The sequence below is a fragment of the Pseudorca crassidens genome, chromosome 5 (genome assembly GCF_039906515.1).
Source record: "Pseudorca crassidens isolate mPseCra1 chromosome 5, mPseCra1.hap1, whole genome shotgun sequence".
NCBI lineage: Eukaryota > Metazoa > Chordata > Mammalia > Artiodactyla > Delphinidae > Pseudorca > Pseudorca crassidens.
In genome coordinates this window covers 77,436,927-77,452,640 of record NC_090300.1, presented here as the reverse complement: position 1 = coordinate 77,452,640, position 15,714 = coordinate 77,436,927, and the positions used below count along the sequence as shown (strand labels likewise).

At 37.3% G+C, this 15,714-nt stretch overlaps 1 protein-coding gene across 2 annotated transcripts in view; it reads left to right on the top strand.

Moving 5' to 3' along the window:
* Positions 1 to 15,714, top strand: part of PAK2 (p21 (RAC1) activated kinase 2) — an 80,414-nt gene that overhangs the window by 14,600 nt on the left and 50,100 nt on the right. The window contains exon 2 of one of the 2 annotated variants that reach the window (XM_067738534.1): positions 13,481 to 13,546. The exons of the other annotated variant lie outside the window; for it this stretch is intronic. The gene's annotated coding sequence lies outside the window, so the exon portion shown is untranslated. The remainder of the gene's footprint in view (positions 1 to 13,480; positions 13,547 to 15,714) is intronic. 2 annotated transcript variants of the gene reach the window in all.

Sequence of the window (15,714 nt, the reverse complement as noted above, 5' to 3'; positions counted from 1 at the left end):
AGGAGCTCTGGGTCCTCTTTTCCACTGCATTCCACTCATCCCTGTCAGCTCTTATCTCATTTCGGAGTAGTCATTTGTTACTCTTTTCCCACTGATGGTGAGCTCAAAACTGAGACTACATCTCAGTTATCTTTGATCTCTAACATCTGACACATTGTATTCACAAAATAAATATTTCAGTGACTTAGGAAGGACATACTAAGAATTTTTTCATTCTTCAACCATGTTGTTTTCCTGCTTCTAGTGTGAAATGTAAAAACCAGTTCTTTCTGGGAAGTGTATTATGGATATTCTGTTTTTCTTTAAATTTTATTCTGGTTTGGGTTTCTTTGTAATGACCTTGTACTACTTTTATTATGAGAATAAAAGACACTTAAAACCAAACCTCTCGAACTTCCAGGTTTTCCCCATTGCCCAGCACCTGCAACTTTCTGGTCCCGCTTAACAGTCTTATTTCCCCCTACTTGCTCCTATGTGCCCTTTTGTCTTATGAACTAGATCATTCTTATTGTTCCTGTTGCCTAGAATCCCATCTCCTGGGTAGGAGTATGATCTGTTGTAAATGGAGAAATGCTTGTAATAGGGATTGAGTAGTGAGAATTTAGACTAATGTCCTGCTGGTCTTATTTTGAATATACAGTAGTTAAGGTGAGGTGCTTGGATGAGTTTGATCAGTTGTGAGGATCGAGATAAATGGAGCATTTAATTATCTTAGCTTTCTAGAATAGTGATCTTAAAGAAGATAGAATAGTGAAAATATCTTCAAAATTTCCTGGGTCTACCCTAGCCTAAAAAAGGAAACAGGGCTTCCCTGGTGGCGCAGTGGTTGAGAATCTGCCTGCTAATGCAGGGGACACGGGTTCGAGCCCTGGTGTGGGAGGATCCCACATGCCACGGAGCAACTAGGCCCGTGAGCCACAACTACTGAGTCTGCGCGTCTGGAGCCTGTGCTCCGCAACAAGAGAGGCCCGTGCACAGCGATGAAGAGTGGCCCCCGCTTACCACAACTAGAGAAAGCCCTCGCACAGAAATGAAGACCCAACACAGCAAAAATAAATAAATTAATTAATAAACTCCTACCCCCAACATCTAAAAAAGAAAAGGAAACAAACTTTACTTGGCTCCGATGCCATCACAGCTACACCTTTCATTGATTGATTTATTCATTCAACAGTACTCATCTCTGAGACACATGAACTAGACACAGTGTTAGGTATTAATGATGTAATGGTCAACAGAATGCTCCCTGGATCCATGCTTGTGGAGTTTATAACGTAGTTAGGGTAGACAGACTTTTAAAAGCAAATCCAGTGTGATGAATGTTAAGACAATAAAATAATGTGCCTGGGATGGGAGTGAGGAGGTATTAGAGAAGGTTTCCTGAGAAAGTGACCTTTAGGCCAATAATACTTGAAGTAGGTGTTTGACAGGTAGGGGTGGTGAACAGAAAGTAGGGTGACCCATTCAATCCCAGTTTGCCCCGGGCTTTCCTGGGTTTAGCACTGAAAATCTTGTGTCCCAGTATAACTCCCCCAGTTCCAGGGAAACTGGATGATTGGTCGCTGAACAGAAAGTTTTCCGGAAAGGTCGTGTGTGAAGGCCTGAGATGGCTATTAGAGAAACTGAAAGAATAGACAAAACTTAAAGCCTGTTGAGGGAAGGTCTACAGAGAGATGAATCTGGAAAATGAGGGGCCTGATCATGCATGCACTACTGGGCTTCATCTTAAGTATCCTACTTAAAGGCTTTAAGAAGGGGACTGAAATGATAAAGTTTTATGTATTTTAAAGTGGCTCCCTGTGCTGTAAAGAATAGACTGGGAGAGACCGAGAGTGGATTTGGGGACAGTAAATAACAATTATTAGGCTACAGCAACTTAGAAGTTGAGGAAACTGTCTTGGGAAGCATAGATAGTTTTGAGAATTAGGTTATTTTGATAGTATTATGAAATCCTGAAGCAAATGATTTTCAAAAATTGTTTTCCTCCAAGAATGCTAATTTCTTAAAAATGGGAAAACAAACCTTTTTACTTCCACATTTTTCCTATCTTCCTCAACAGAGGCAGACCTTCCATCTTTGCCTCTGCCTGTTTCCATCAGTCCCCGTTGCTTTCTCCACTACATCTGCCCCACCGTGGTTTCTTTCTTTTCCCTTAAATTTAAAAACATGAGATATAATTTGTATATGATAAAATCCACCCTTCCAAAGATGTACCATTAAGTGGGTTTTTGTTGTTGTTTCTGTCGTATTCACAAGGTTGTACAACCATCACCACTGTCTAATACCAGAATATTTACATTACTGCAAGGGGAAATCTTACACCCAATAACAGTCACTCATTTTACCCCGAATTGCACCCCCTTGCCCCAGGCAGGATCTATTTTCACAGATCTATTTTCTGTCTATAAGTTTGTCTATTCTGGACATATAAGCAGATTCATACAATATGTAGTCTTTTATGATTGGTTTCATTTAGCACAAGGTTTTCAAGGTTCATCCATATTGTAGCATGTATGAGTACTTCATTCCTTTATATGGCTGAATAATATTCCATTTCATTTATATACATAGGAGTGGAATTGCTGAGTCATATAGTAACTCCATGTTTAAGCTTTTGAGAAGCTGCTAGACTGTTTTACAGAGCAACTGCATCGTTTTGCAATCCTGCCAGCAGTATATGAGGATTCCAGTTTCTCTACATCCTCACTAATACTTGCTATTTTCTGTCTTTTGATTATAGCCATCCTAATGGGTGTGAGATGGTATCTCATTGTGGTTTTGATTTGCATTTCTCTGATCACTGATGAAGTTGAGTATCTTTTCACGTGCTTATTGGCCATTTGTTTAACTTCATCTCCTTTGGGAAAGCATTTTATGTTCAGAATTGAGTATTTTAGATGAATGCTTCTTAGAAATTTTCTGTAATGGGCTAATAACTTTTGTACAATACCATAAAATGGAAATGAAAGAAAAATCAGGCAAAAATACAAGCCCCAATCGTCGTTAGAGTCAATGGCAAATCACTCTGTCAAATTGCTCTGAAAGTTTCTAAACACTTATTCTCAATTTTTGTATTTCATTCAGTACGGGTAATAGATAGCCAGTCCACATAACACTCTTCTAGAGGTACTGCTTTAAGTTACTAAAAGGCATTTGAAAAGTAGTTCACCTTTTTCCATGTTTGAACTCAAGGCAGTTGCTTGATTCTTGTATTTTCTCACTTCCGGGTATGGCTACCAATTCTAGTTTGCTATTGAATTAATCCCACAGAGGGCTGGTTTTGAGGCTTGATGAAAATAAGCACTGCATACAGATTTCATATAAGCTGGTTATATTTTAGTGGGATAAGCTAGAGGGTACATTTTTAGCAAAAGATAACAAGGCAAATTGGATTTGGGGCCAATTTGGGGCCAGTGAGGGTAGCCTTCTGTCCCAGTTTTTCTCATAGGACCCTCAGTGTTGATGATATTGTTTTTGTTGAAGGGGTTTCTGCTAGGTGTTCAGAAGCACAGAGTAGAAGCTTACCGTAAAGCCTCTTATACTTCCAACCATGTCACCCTGAAATCCCAATATACTTATTTGTTTGTAAATAAATAGTCACTTGGCTGTTATATCCTTATTCTGAACATAATTTTTTACCTCATTGTTCACATTTATACAAAAATAAGCATTAGTCATGCTCAGCCCCTTTTTGACTCTGTAGCCATGAACAGTCTGTGAGCATGAGCATTCATTATCTCCTATCTTACAAGGTCTAGAAGGTCTAAGTCCACAGGCTGTTCTGACTTTGAAACCTTATAGTCTAGGAATATTGAGGAATACATTCTTATAGTATTCAAATTACTTATGCATTTGGTGGTGAAAATTCTGGAAAAAAAAGTGGGTTATTAGAACATGTTTCTAGTGGCCTTAAACTAATGAAGGTGTAATAGAGTATTTATGAATCATTTGAAGTGTGATTTTAAACATTTGTTGGTGCTTCTGTGTTAAAGAGCATTATGTTACACAGTGTCAGATTGATACAGAGAAGTATGAAAAGTGTTCCTTGGCAGCCAGGAGTTTATAATCTTGTAGAAAGAAGAAAAGTTAGAAGTTGGTTGACTGAAGTTCAAGGAAGTGTGTAAGTGTCAAATTAATAGATAGGACTGTATCACTCTGGGTCCAATCACGAGAGAGACCACACAATAATTTGAACATGGAAAGAATTATTGACTATAGCAGGAGAATGGAATAGTGAAGGATTAGCTAGTAGTAAAAAGTACATAGAACTCCAAAGAACATAGGAATAACAGAAATAAGGAGCAACTACTACCCCTAGGGCTCATATCTCAGCACCTAGGGAAGAGTCCTTCTTCCCCGAGAAGGGGAAGGTCCAGACCTTGTTGGACAGAGCATGGCTGTGGGTGACTGAATGACAGAGAAGTTGATGTGGTGCTGGACATCTGCTCCCTAGGGTGCTCGTAAAGTTGTTCACAGGGAGGTGTTAACTCCACTACGAAACCTCCCAAGAAGAAAGTGTGAGGAAGCTGCTGGGTATGCTGCTGGCCACCTTGCCCTATAGAAGCCTGGTGCTAGAGGAGCCTGTGAGCAAGGACTCCAGAACCAGGAAGCAAAACAAAACTTTTCTACTACAATGTCTCTCCTGTGCCCTCTACTGATTAAGTTTAGCATCATGCCAACTGGCCAAAGAAAAATACTTGAAGATCCCAGATCTGTTTTCACAGTAGACAAAAAGGATGAATTTGGAATTGAAAGACACTAAATCAGAAATCCGCACGGTAATGGTAATAGTGCTGCAGGAGCTCAGAGATCCTATCAGGTTATGACAGTTAAGGAAGAAGTACTATTTGAAAGAGCCCTTGTAACATGAGTAGGGTTTTTTTTTTTAATTGAAAGTGACTTAGGGCTTCCCTGGTGGCACAGTGGTTAAGAACCCACCTGCCAATGCAGGAGACATGAGTTTGAGCCCTGGTCCAGGAAGATCCCATATGCCACGGAGCAACAAGGCCCGAGCACCACAACCATTGAAGCCCACGCGCTTAGAGCCTGTGCTCTGCAACAAGAGAAGCCACCGCAATGAGAAGTCTGCGCAGTGCAACGAAGAGTTAAGTAGTCCCCGCTTGCTGCAACTAGAGAAAGCCCACGCACAGCAACAAAGACCCAATGCAACCAAAAATAAATAAATAAATTAAAAAAAAAAGAAAATGACTTACTGTTTTTCCTCATTAGAAAAATAGTACATGTTCATTTTATAAAAATTAGACAAGTATTTTTGTCTATAGTCTCTAGATAAAGAAGGGAAAAGCAGTCAGTTCTATTACCCATGAAGAGCACCATTGTTAATTGTTTGACAGAATCTGGCTAGATAGTGGGTATAGTAGGGAGGAAAAGCTTTTCATGATGGCGCTTGCTGCTGCTTTTGTATCTTCGTTTACAGGAAAAAAAGTTGGCTTTGAAATATAATAATGCTAAATTATATAAACTAGCATTTTGAGGAACTTTCTGTCTTTGGCGTTAATGAGATTTATTTATGTAACTTCACGTTTGTGAAAGAGACAAGTTTGTCAAATTGATAATTACTAGACATCACTTTCGTGCTCTTTAAGTGACCATTAAGAAGGTATTTTCTGTTGTAATCACACTGATGGAATGTTGTATCCTAGAAGTCCATTGTGCTTGTCTCCTCTTTGCTCAAAGATTTCCATATGAATCCTCCTCTTAGGAATAGGGTTCTAGCAGACTTAATCTGAGAAAACAAATTGAAAACTGAATCTTGCCCTTTTTGAGATATGGGGATTAATTCCCCCAGATAGCAAAGGCTGCAGGATTCTCATGAAAGAGGAAGACTTTATTCTTTTTAAATTTAATTTCTATTTTATATTGGAGTATAGTTGATTCACAATGTTGTGTTAGTTTTGGGTGTACAGCAAAGTGATTCAGTTATACATAGTATATCCATTCTGAAAGAGAAAGACTTTATAATACCATATCAGTGTTTATTGGCATTTATTTTTTAAAAGTTAGACAGTAATTGTAGAGAATGAAACAAAGTTCTTGTGTATTAACCAGTAACTGGCTCATGAATGATTAGGACATATAATGTTAGGCGTGTTTTCAGAGTAGTATCCTATACTGCTAAATTCAGACTAGTTCCTGTTGACTTGTTGCCTTTTAACCAAGTTGGTACAAAGGTGAATTGTTTGCATTCCTGGTTTTGATAAAATTAGGAAAACATTAAAACTTTAGTGTAAGTTTAGTTTTTATGCCTTTTAGATACAGCACTCATCCTCTGACCGTATATGAACAGTTTAGAACTGTCCAGTTTGAACTTGTTGCAGTGATGGAAATGTTCTATATCTGTGCTATCCAATATGACTAGTGTGACGAAGAAACAATTTTATTTTATTTAAATTCATTTATATTTAAATAGCCATATGTGGCTTAGTATGGCCTACCCGTGTTGGATAGCACAGCTTACAGAATGGTGTGTTCATAAGGAAAAAAGTTTTAAAGATAAACAATTTGAAGATGACTTTAAGAGCAAATTCCCATTCAGGTGAAAGCAAGAAGCAGCAGAACTTAGCAGAGCCTAGCAAGGCATAATTTTAGACAGGATGCTGACCTCAGTCTGAGGATTATCCTTTAATTTGTAGACCAAAGTGTGCAACTTAAAAAAATCCCATAGGAGCCTAGAGGGTAAAATAAATGAACTCTTTTTTTCTCTACCTGGCAAATACTTGTTCATCTTTCAAGGAGCTCTCTGAAAAATCTGTTCTCACTTCTGGACCACCCAAGCTACTGCTCCCTGGTTCCCTAGGAAATGGTAACAAAGCTTCCCCGTAATCCCGGCTTCCATTTTGTTTCTCCACAAAACTTCTCATACAGCTAGATTAATGAACTAGAACAAGTGTATTAAAGAGTATATCGATGCGAAGAAACAAACATGAGCTCCTAGATAACCATCAAAATAAGAAAAATGGGTTAATAGAGATGATTTATTTTAAAATAAAATATATAAATTTCATTGAAAAAAATTTCCATTCAGGGTTGGTCTGTCTACATTCTAGCACTTCATTTTCTCAAACTATCTTAACTTGATACTTTTTGAAGAATTTTTTACATCACTGAATTTTTTACAATCACTGATGTGATTACTAAAATTGGGTCAAGATCCATTTCTTCTTTTAAGGCATTTTTTAAAATGCATATCCCTTGGCGACATCTGTTTCTATAACTTATTCAACTACTCTCAGCTCGTTATAGTAAGCATTTGTTGAGCACATACTATGTGCCAAGCTCTGTACTATGTGCTGGGAGTATAAAAGCTAATAAGGCATAATTGCTGTCATTAGCAGTTTAGTCAAGTTGGGATTAGGGGAGAGGGAGGTAGGGGTAAAGGGAAACTTTTAAGTGTTCCCTTTTTTAAAAAAAATCTATGCAGTTTTTGGTTTTGTTTTTGTTTTTTTTTGCGGTACGCGGGCCTCTCATTGTTGTGGCCTCTCCCGTTGCGGAGCACAGGCTCCGGACGCGCAGGCTCAGCGGCCGTGGGTCACGGGCCCAGCTGCTCCGCTGCATGTGGGATCGTCCCGGACCGGGACACGAACCCATGTCCCTTGCATCGGCAGGCGGACTCTCAACCACTGTGCCACCAGGGAAGCCCTGTATGCAGTTTGATACTGCTTAAGAATATTCTTTCTTTAAAAACTTGCCTCTCCTTTTAAAAACCATTTTTTTTTAAATCAAAGAGAGAGGTTTTTGTCTCCCTGTCTTCACTGGATTATTTTATTTCATATCCTCCCATAAGTGGAATGCAGCCTCAGAATTCTTCCTGTCATAGCATACGGATGACATGACAGCCAGCCGCTCTGGGTCATTCAGAGTAGCTCTGTGAGGTAAAGCCTGCTTGCTGTTTGTGACCTATAGATAGTACCTGGAGTATCATTCCCCCACTTTTTATGTATGGAAACTATCTGTCCTATGTCATTTATCAAGTCACAGTCACGCTCTTTCACAGATCATTTTGAAATGGTAGAAATAATTTCTTACCCCTCTGTACTCATGCATTTGTTCAACAGGTATTTATCGATTGCATTGCATTGCATGTGCTGGGTTCTGTTGAACCATGAGTGGGGAAGTGAGGCATGTCACTCGTGGACTGAGACAGTTATGAGCCCATATGCACCCTCAGTCTCTCATTTTGGTGGTGGCTTGCTGAGGGAGTGGAACTTTAAGATGGCAGCAACCTAGATCCGTAAATCACCTTAAGAAGAACAAACTTCCTCAAGCTTAGTGTTCATTAGAAATTTTTGTTGTGTTAAACAATTGAGATTTGGGGATATGTTTGTTACCAGTGCATAGCCTAGCCCAGGCTAATACAGGGTTGTTTTTAGTCTTTTGCTGTTATGACAGTGCTATTATGAATATTCTTATAATTTGTACATGTGCAAGAGTTTCTTGGATTTATATCCAGGAGTAAAATTGCTGAGTTGCACAATGTACAGTCAGTCAACTGTATAAGCTAATACCAAGTTGTTTCTGAAGTAGTTTTACTGGTTTATACTCCGGCTAGCAGTGTATGAGAATTGTCTTTGCTCTGCATCCTTGTTTTCAGTCAAGTATCTTAATTTTTGCCAATCTAGGTGTTAGATGGTATCTACAAATGGCCTTAATTTACATTTCCATATGAGACTGGGCTTGTTCTCATGTGTTTATTCACTGTTTGTTGTCTTCTGTGAAATGCCTGTTTTTGTCATTTGCTCATTTTTTTACTGGATTGTTTGCCTTTTGCATATTTCTTTGTAGGAATTCTTTATTTATTGTTGATACAGTTTTTGTCAGTTACTTTTGTTGCAGTTATACCCTGGTTTGTGGCTTGTCTTTTTATTCTGTGGTGTACAATGTAGTCATATTTATCAATCTTTTCCTTTAGAGTCGTGTGTTGTATAAAGATATTCTTCTGTATACAGATATTCTCGTATATAATCTTCTAAAAGTTAGAATTTTGCCTTTCACATTAAATCTTTAATTCATCTAAAATTTTTTTGGTATGATGCAAGGTAGGAATCTTTCTTCACCTGGATTCCCCAGAAAACAGAGCTTGAGGCTGAAGGCTTACATATCTTTACATTATTAGAAAGTATTTCCCCAGTGTAGGAAAAGGGGAGTGAAGTGGTAGCCAGAATGGCAGTGCAACTGATTGCTCAATCCCAGTGTATTGTCCCCCAGGAAGTTACTCTATAAAGTCATTCACGGGATCATCCAACAGGATGAGAAAAATGATCTAAGGAGATGGGATCTATCTGTTTCATCACCATTCGTTATAGGTTCACTCCACAGTTAACTCCCCTGCACTACCAGGTTGCATGTGTGTGGGTGCCACACTATTCCATGGCATTGTGCAGCTCAGAATGAAGAGGGGTGTTGTCATGTTGTGCCTGAATGAAAAAGTTGGTCACACCCAGTATAGAGCTGGTTGTTGGGATAGTAGCTTGAAAAGACAGGTGAAGCGAAATAAAAAGATTGGAAAAGTTGCATAAGTGGCATGGTATCTGGTATAGGATCCAGTTTTTTTTAAATAAAGACTTTTCATTTCACAGTATTTCTACATTATTCTTCAGGAATATCTTTGCTATGCTCTTGCTCTTCCATATAGATTTTAGAATTAACTGTCCAATTTTTCACAAAACTCTCTTGGATCTTTGATTAGGATTGCTTTGAATCTATAGATTAGTTTGAGGAAATGTGGCATTTGTACATTATTGAGTTTTTAAATTAGTGACCATTAGTATCTCACCGTTTATTTAGGTCTTAATGTCTTTCAGTTCATTTTTCCTCTCTATAAAGATTCTAGGTCCACAGTTCCCAAACTGTGCCATGGTGTCCTGGAGTACCCCCACTGAGCTTAAAGGCACCATGGGATGTTTATTTATTTATTTATTTTTGAACTTTATTTATTTGGCTGTGTTGGGTCTTCTTGCCATGGCCTTTCTCTAGTTGCAGCAAGTGGGGGCCTCTGTTCGTTGCCATGCGCGGTCTTCTCATGGCGGTGGCTTCTCTTGTGGTGCACGGACTCTAGGCATGCAGACTTCACTAGTTGTGGCATGCGGACTCAGTAGTTGTGGCTCATGGCCTCTAGAGTGCAGGCTCAGTAGTTGTGGCGCATGGGCTTAGTTGCTCCGTGGCAAGTGGGATCTTCCTGGACCAGGGATCAAACCTGTGTCCCCTGCACTGGCAGGTAGATTCTTAACCACTGCGCCACCAGGGAATGGATGGATGTCCATTGGACACAATGTGAACTTCTAGCTCTAGGAAGTTCCACGTTTCAACATTAGATTGTGATACATTTGGTAAAGTCTATCTTTGTGAAATGGTTGCTGAGATTAGAAGTATGAAAATCAATGTGGAACAGGAAATGAGGGTGTGTGGGGTCCGAGGTTTCAGAGGTTGTGCATGCTTACCTCATGTACCTGAAAGAGAAAGAAAGAAAAGTGTTTTTTTTTTTTTAATTCAATTGCTTTTTCCAGTAGTTACTACGTTTTTAGGATGAGTGAATGATAAATACTAATGAAGTTGTTTGGACCTAACTACTAAATACTAAATGAAACTGTTAGGAATGTCTTTTGGCTTAGAGGTGCTATGAAATGATTACTGAGAATAGTATGGGCACCATGAACTAAGCAGGTTTGGAAATTTCTGTCCTAGGAACTTCAGACTTTTTAATGGTATTATAAGTGGTATCTTCCCCCTCCCCCCATTTCATTTTCTGTTTAGTGTGCACAAATGCAGTTGAATTTTGTGTATTCCTCTTTATCCTGCAACTTTGCTAAATTTGTGTTTATCCTAATAATTCATCATAGTTTTGTTTGCATTTTGTAGACAGTCTTATTATTTGCAATTAATGACACTTGTTTCTTCTTGTTTAGCAAAATGCTGCAGGAAAAGGAATAAAGGGTAATAAATTGTTAATTTACAAATGTACAAAACAAGATATGTTCAGAGAAGTCTAACTTTTAACTCAGTCCCTTCCATTTTATTCTTCCCTCCCCCCAAAGCAACCATAAAAAAAATTATGGTTTATCCTTCCATTAAAAAAAGTAATAATAACCGTGTGTGTGTGTGTGTTTTTGTATTGATACACCTTTTTTTCTCCCCTTAGGTAAGTGGTAGCATACCAGACATACATTTTTCCCTCATCTTGCATTTTCATCAGTAGTATATCCTGAGATTACTCCATGGCAATGTATACAGTGGTTTCCTCCTTCATTTTTACAGCTTCATAATACTTTAGTGTGTGATATACCATAGTTAATTCAAGCAGTCCCCTATTTTTGGCCATTTGAGATGCTTCCTGTCTTTTGCTGTTATAGATAATACAACAATAACAGTCTAGTGTATATGTTTATTTGTATTGTATTTTTGTTGGTGTGTCTTTGGGATAGGTTGCTAGTAATGGGGTGTCTGGGTCTGTACTTTTTTTTTTTTTTTTTTTCCCGCTGCACAGCTTGCAGGATCTTAGTTCCCCAACCAGGGGGTGAACCCAGGCCACGGCAGTGAAGCCCAGAATCCTAACCACTGGGCCACCAGGGAAACACCCGCCCCCTGCCATGGGTCTGTTCTTTTTAGACACTATGTTTTACTGCTCTCCTATGAAATTAAAAGTCACAGATTATTTACTTTATCCTTTTTTCAGGGAAAAATCAATATAATGCCTTACTCTACTTCCCTAAATCAATTTTGGGAGGAAAATTAATATATAATGGAAAAAATAGAACTAACAGGAAAACTTTAATAAAATAATATTTCCATTTGTAAATACTTGATCACAGCAACTTCAAAAGTATGAAGTGATCATAGACCTGTATCTAATACTCATAGGTTCAGTCACAGTGCAATCTCATGCAGGTGTACTGCTTTGATGATTCAACAAGCATGAGTGCATTGCTTTCACTGACATGATATTCCAAATGATGAATAAACTTCTTGGTAAAACTGAGCAAAACAAAGTGTAAGCTCTTCTTGATTTCATAGTGGTTACATACCTGGAAAATTCAGTGTGTGTTAAAACTGTGTAAAAAGTATCTTTTATGTATAAAATAGAACTGTGCTCTAGGTTCGGGTAATTTTATATATATATGTCTTTTTAATTATAAATCAGAGCATGGTGGAACGTTCAAGAGTTGTGAAGACTTGTTGGCACATTGCAGAATATTGGTGTTAGTGACCTCTGCTCACTACTGATAGAACCCCTTTTCATTCCTGTTAGTGTTTATTTGTGATTTCTTTGTTCCTTGGTTAATTTTGCCAGAGGTATCATTAGTTTTGTCTAAGACTCAACTTTTTAGCTTTATTGATCTTCTTTATTGTATGATAGCCTTACATTCAGCAGTTTCTGCTTTTATCTTAAATTATTATTTTTCTTCCTACTTTCTTTGGGTTTATTTTTGGGTTTTTTTGTTTTGCTTCTTAGGTTGGATGCTTAAGTCATTAATTTTTGGTTCTTTTTTAAAGTAAAAATTCAGAACTGTAGGTGTCATTAAGTGCTTTAATCACATCTTGCAAGGTTGTTTTGTGTGTGCGGTAAAATATACATAACATAAAATTTACCATTCTTTTAGGTGTGTAGTTCATTGGCATTAAGTACACTCACAGTGTTGAGCAACTCCTACCATTATCCATTTCCAACACTTTTTCATCATCCCGAATACAAACTCTACCAATTAAACAATAACTCCCTATTTCACAAACCCCCCACCCCAGGCCCTGGTGACCTCTATTCTACTTTATGTCTCTGTTGAATTTGACCACTCTGGATACCTCATATACGTGAAATTATACAGTATTTGTCCTTTTGTTTGGCTTATTTTACTTAATGTTTTCATAGTTCATCCTTGTTAGAGCATGTATCAAATTTCATCTCCTTTTAAAGGTAAATAATACTCTGCAGTATATATACACCACATTTTGTTTATCCTAATCCTGCAAATTTTGATACATAGTTTTTCATTCTCATTCAATTCTAAGTATTTTCTCATTTCCATTATGATATCTTTTTTTTTTTAACCATAAGTTTTTAAGAGGTGTTTTATATTTACAAACTCATGGAGTTTTTTTCCTAGTTACCTTTTTGTTATTGATTTCCAACTTAATTGATTTTGGTTAAAAGTATATAGTGATTCCAATCTTTTGGGAATTTTCTTTCTCTCAAAATGTATTTATTTTAACCCTATTCTTGAAAGATAGTTTTATTAAATCTGCAATTTGTGTTGGCCGCTTTTTCTCTCAATACATTGAGGATATTCCAATGTCTTGCTGCTTTCATTGCTATTATCAAAAAGTAAGCTGACAGTCCAACTGCCACTTCTGTGAGGTTTATCCTTTTTTCTCCTTTGACTGATATTAAGAACTTTATCTTAATTTCACTATGTTTTGTCTTCACTTTGATGTGCATAGATTACATTTTATCCTGCTTTTGATTCATTAGGTTTCTTCAACTTACAGATTTGTGTCCTTCATCGGCCTTAGAAATTTCTCAGCCCGAATTTATCTGGTGAGTGAGTCCCTCATTCATTCTGTCATCTCCTTCTGGAACTCCAAATAGATGTATCTTAGATCATCTAGCCTACTCATTTTACTTTTCTTTTATATTTTCTATCTCTTTGTCTTTTGTGCTGCATTCTGGGTACTTTCTTCGTATATATCTTCCAGTTCACTAACTCTCTCTTCTACTGAGTCCATGCTGCTCTTTACTTCAAATGTCAATTTTTAATTTTCAGGTATTATGTTTTTTCTTACTGAAAATTCTATATGGTTGTTTTTCACATTTGCTTTTTTTCTGCTTTTATATTTGAGCTTCTTGTACATGTTCTGTGTCAGATTATTTCACATCTGTTTCACCAGTCTGTTTTGGTTAGTTCTCAGTCACAGTGTGTTGTTTGTTTTTTGAATTTTCCCCATGAGCTGCTCCTTTTCGTTAGAATTTGATCTTTGGGTATTTTTTGAGACCTGTGTTGAAGTTGTTTTCTCCCAAGGAGGCTTTATATTTGATTCTGTCATTCACTAGGGAGTGCTACCAACACGGCCATATTCAATTAAACCTGTTTGGGATGTGGGGGGACCTCATGGGTGGCATGAATTCAGACCACAAGCGTGCATTTTGTTGTTAGGATTTCTCAGGGATTCCCCATTGCCTGCACTTCTGTTGTTATTACTGGGCTCTAAATGCTTAAGGTTTTCTCATTTCCTTCTGTGCAAAGGGATTTATTCCTGATTTACTCTTATATAGATTATAGCTAGCCTTCTGTGGGAGGGACTCCAATTTTGGCAGACTCTGGGTTTTATCACCTGTCCCCTGTGGCAGCCATCATAGTAGAACTTTAGTCAGAAGTCCCTTGAGAATACCTGGATTAGTAAATTGCTTACTCTCTTGTTCCTGATTTCACTTTGCTTTGCACCATATGGAAACATCCCTTTCATCTTAACTAGCTTATCCATGCATATTTAAAGATTTGTTACATTATCCAATCCTTTATTTATTTGAGTTTGAAGCAAAGTTTCTTTTTATTTTCCTTTATTCTTTACCAGTACCCCAGTTGTTTTCTACTTTGCTGTTGATAGACTTTGCTACTGATAGGCTTTGCTACTGATAGACCTGATGTTACGGCCATTGCCACCAAATGAAAACACTCCTTTCTTACTGATTTGTGAATTCCCTTTCATAGTGTGTGTTGTCCATCCACTTAGGGTGATTTGGGATATTTTCATTAATGCTTTTGCTCTCAAAGGCATTTGAGGCTTTTTTGGAGAGACTCAGGGTCAGTGATGTTGGGAATCTTAGAGCTTATTGAGAGATTGTTTGATGTCTTATAGTGTTGTATTACTATATTCATAAGGTACTAAAAAATTAAGGTTTGTTTGGTATTTATATAAAATGTAAGTAAAAAATATAAAGCAAAATTGTGCTTTTAAAATCATGTTTTTCAGTAGTATGTGGTTTGTACTTGGAGTACCATAGATGATATGAGTGAATTATAATAAATTTAGTAATTTTTCCTAGTTGGACTGACTGGTTCCAGACACCACTCCTTTTTTCATTTCTGTTGTGTATTTAGCTTCCCCTCATCTTCTTCAGTAGACAATTGAGGAATTGTTTGTTTTTGAGTTGTGTCACAATTAAACAATGGTCCTGTTAGAAGAGTACAGTGTGTTTTGGGCATGCTTTTTGTTTCGCCTACTTGTTTTTCACTGAAAAGTAGCAAAAAGTGAAAGGATTTGGAGAGAGGCATTCCTTATCATTTTGCCCTTTTTTATAAAACATTTTTGTGTAATGGTGGAGCAAAACATTGGTAAATCAGTATTTTATAATGAATTGTTTTTATATTCTTTGTTGTTTCTGCTAAAATATAAGATGTAAAGAACCTTATCACATCTTCACTTGGTGCTTCTTAGCCATTTGACACTGTCAGTAGAAGCAATAAAGAAAAAAATACACTGCCTTATGGAAAAGTTGAAGACTAAGGCTATGAATTGGCTATTAGGGGAAAAGTATTAATCTTTCCAAAGATATTTTTGTTAATATAGGGTAGTTTATTTGTTGTCTAGTGAAATGCTGTTTGATACAAGAAAGTTGAGGAAAAACAGTACAGAGTGTACTACTGTAAGTCAGTACACATTATTGTCTGATACATGGAAGGATTTGTGTTAAAGGAAATAGTAATA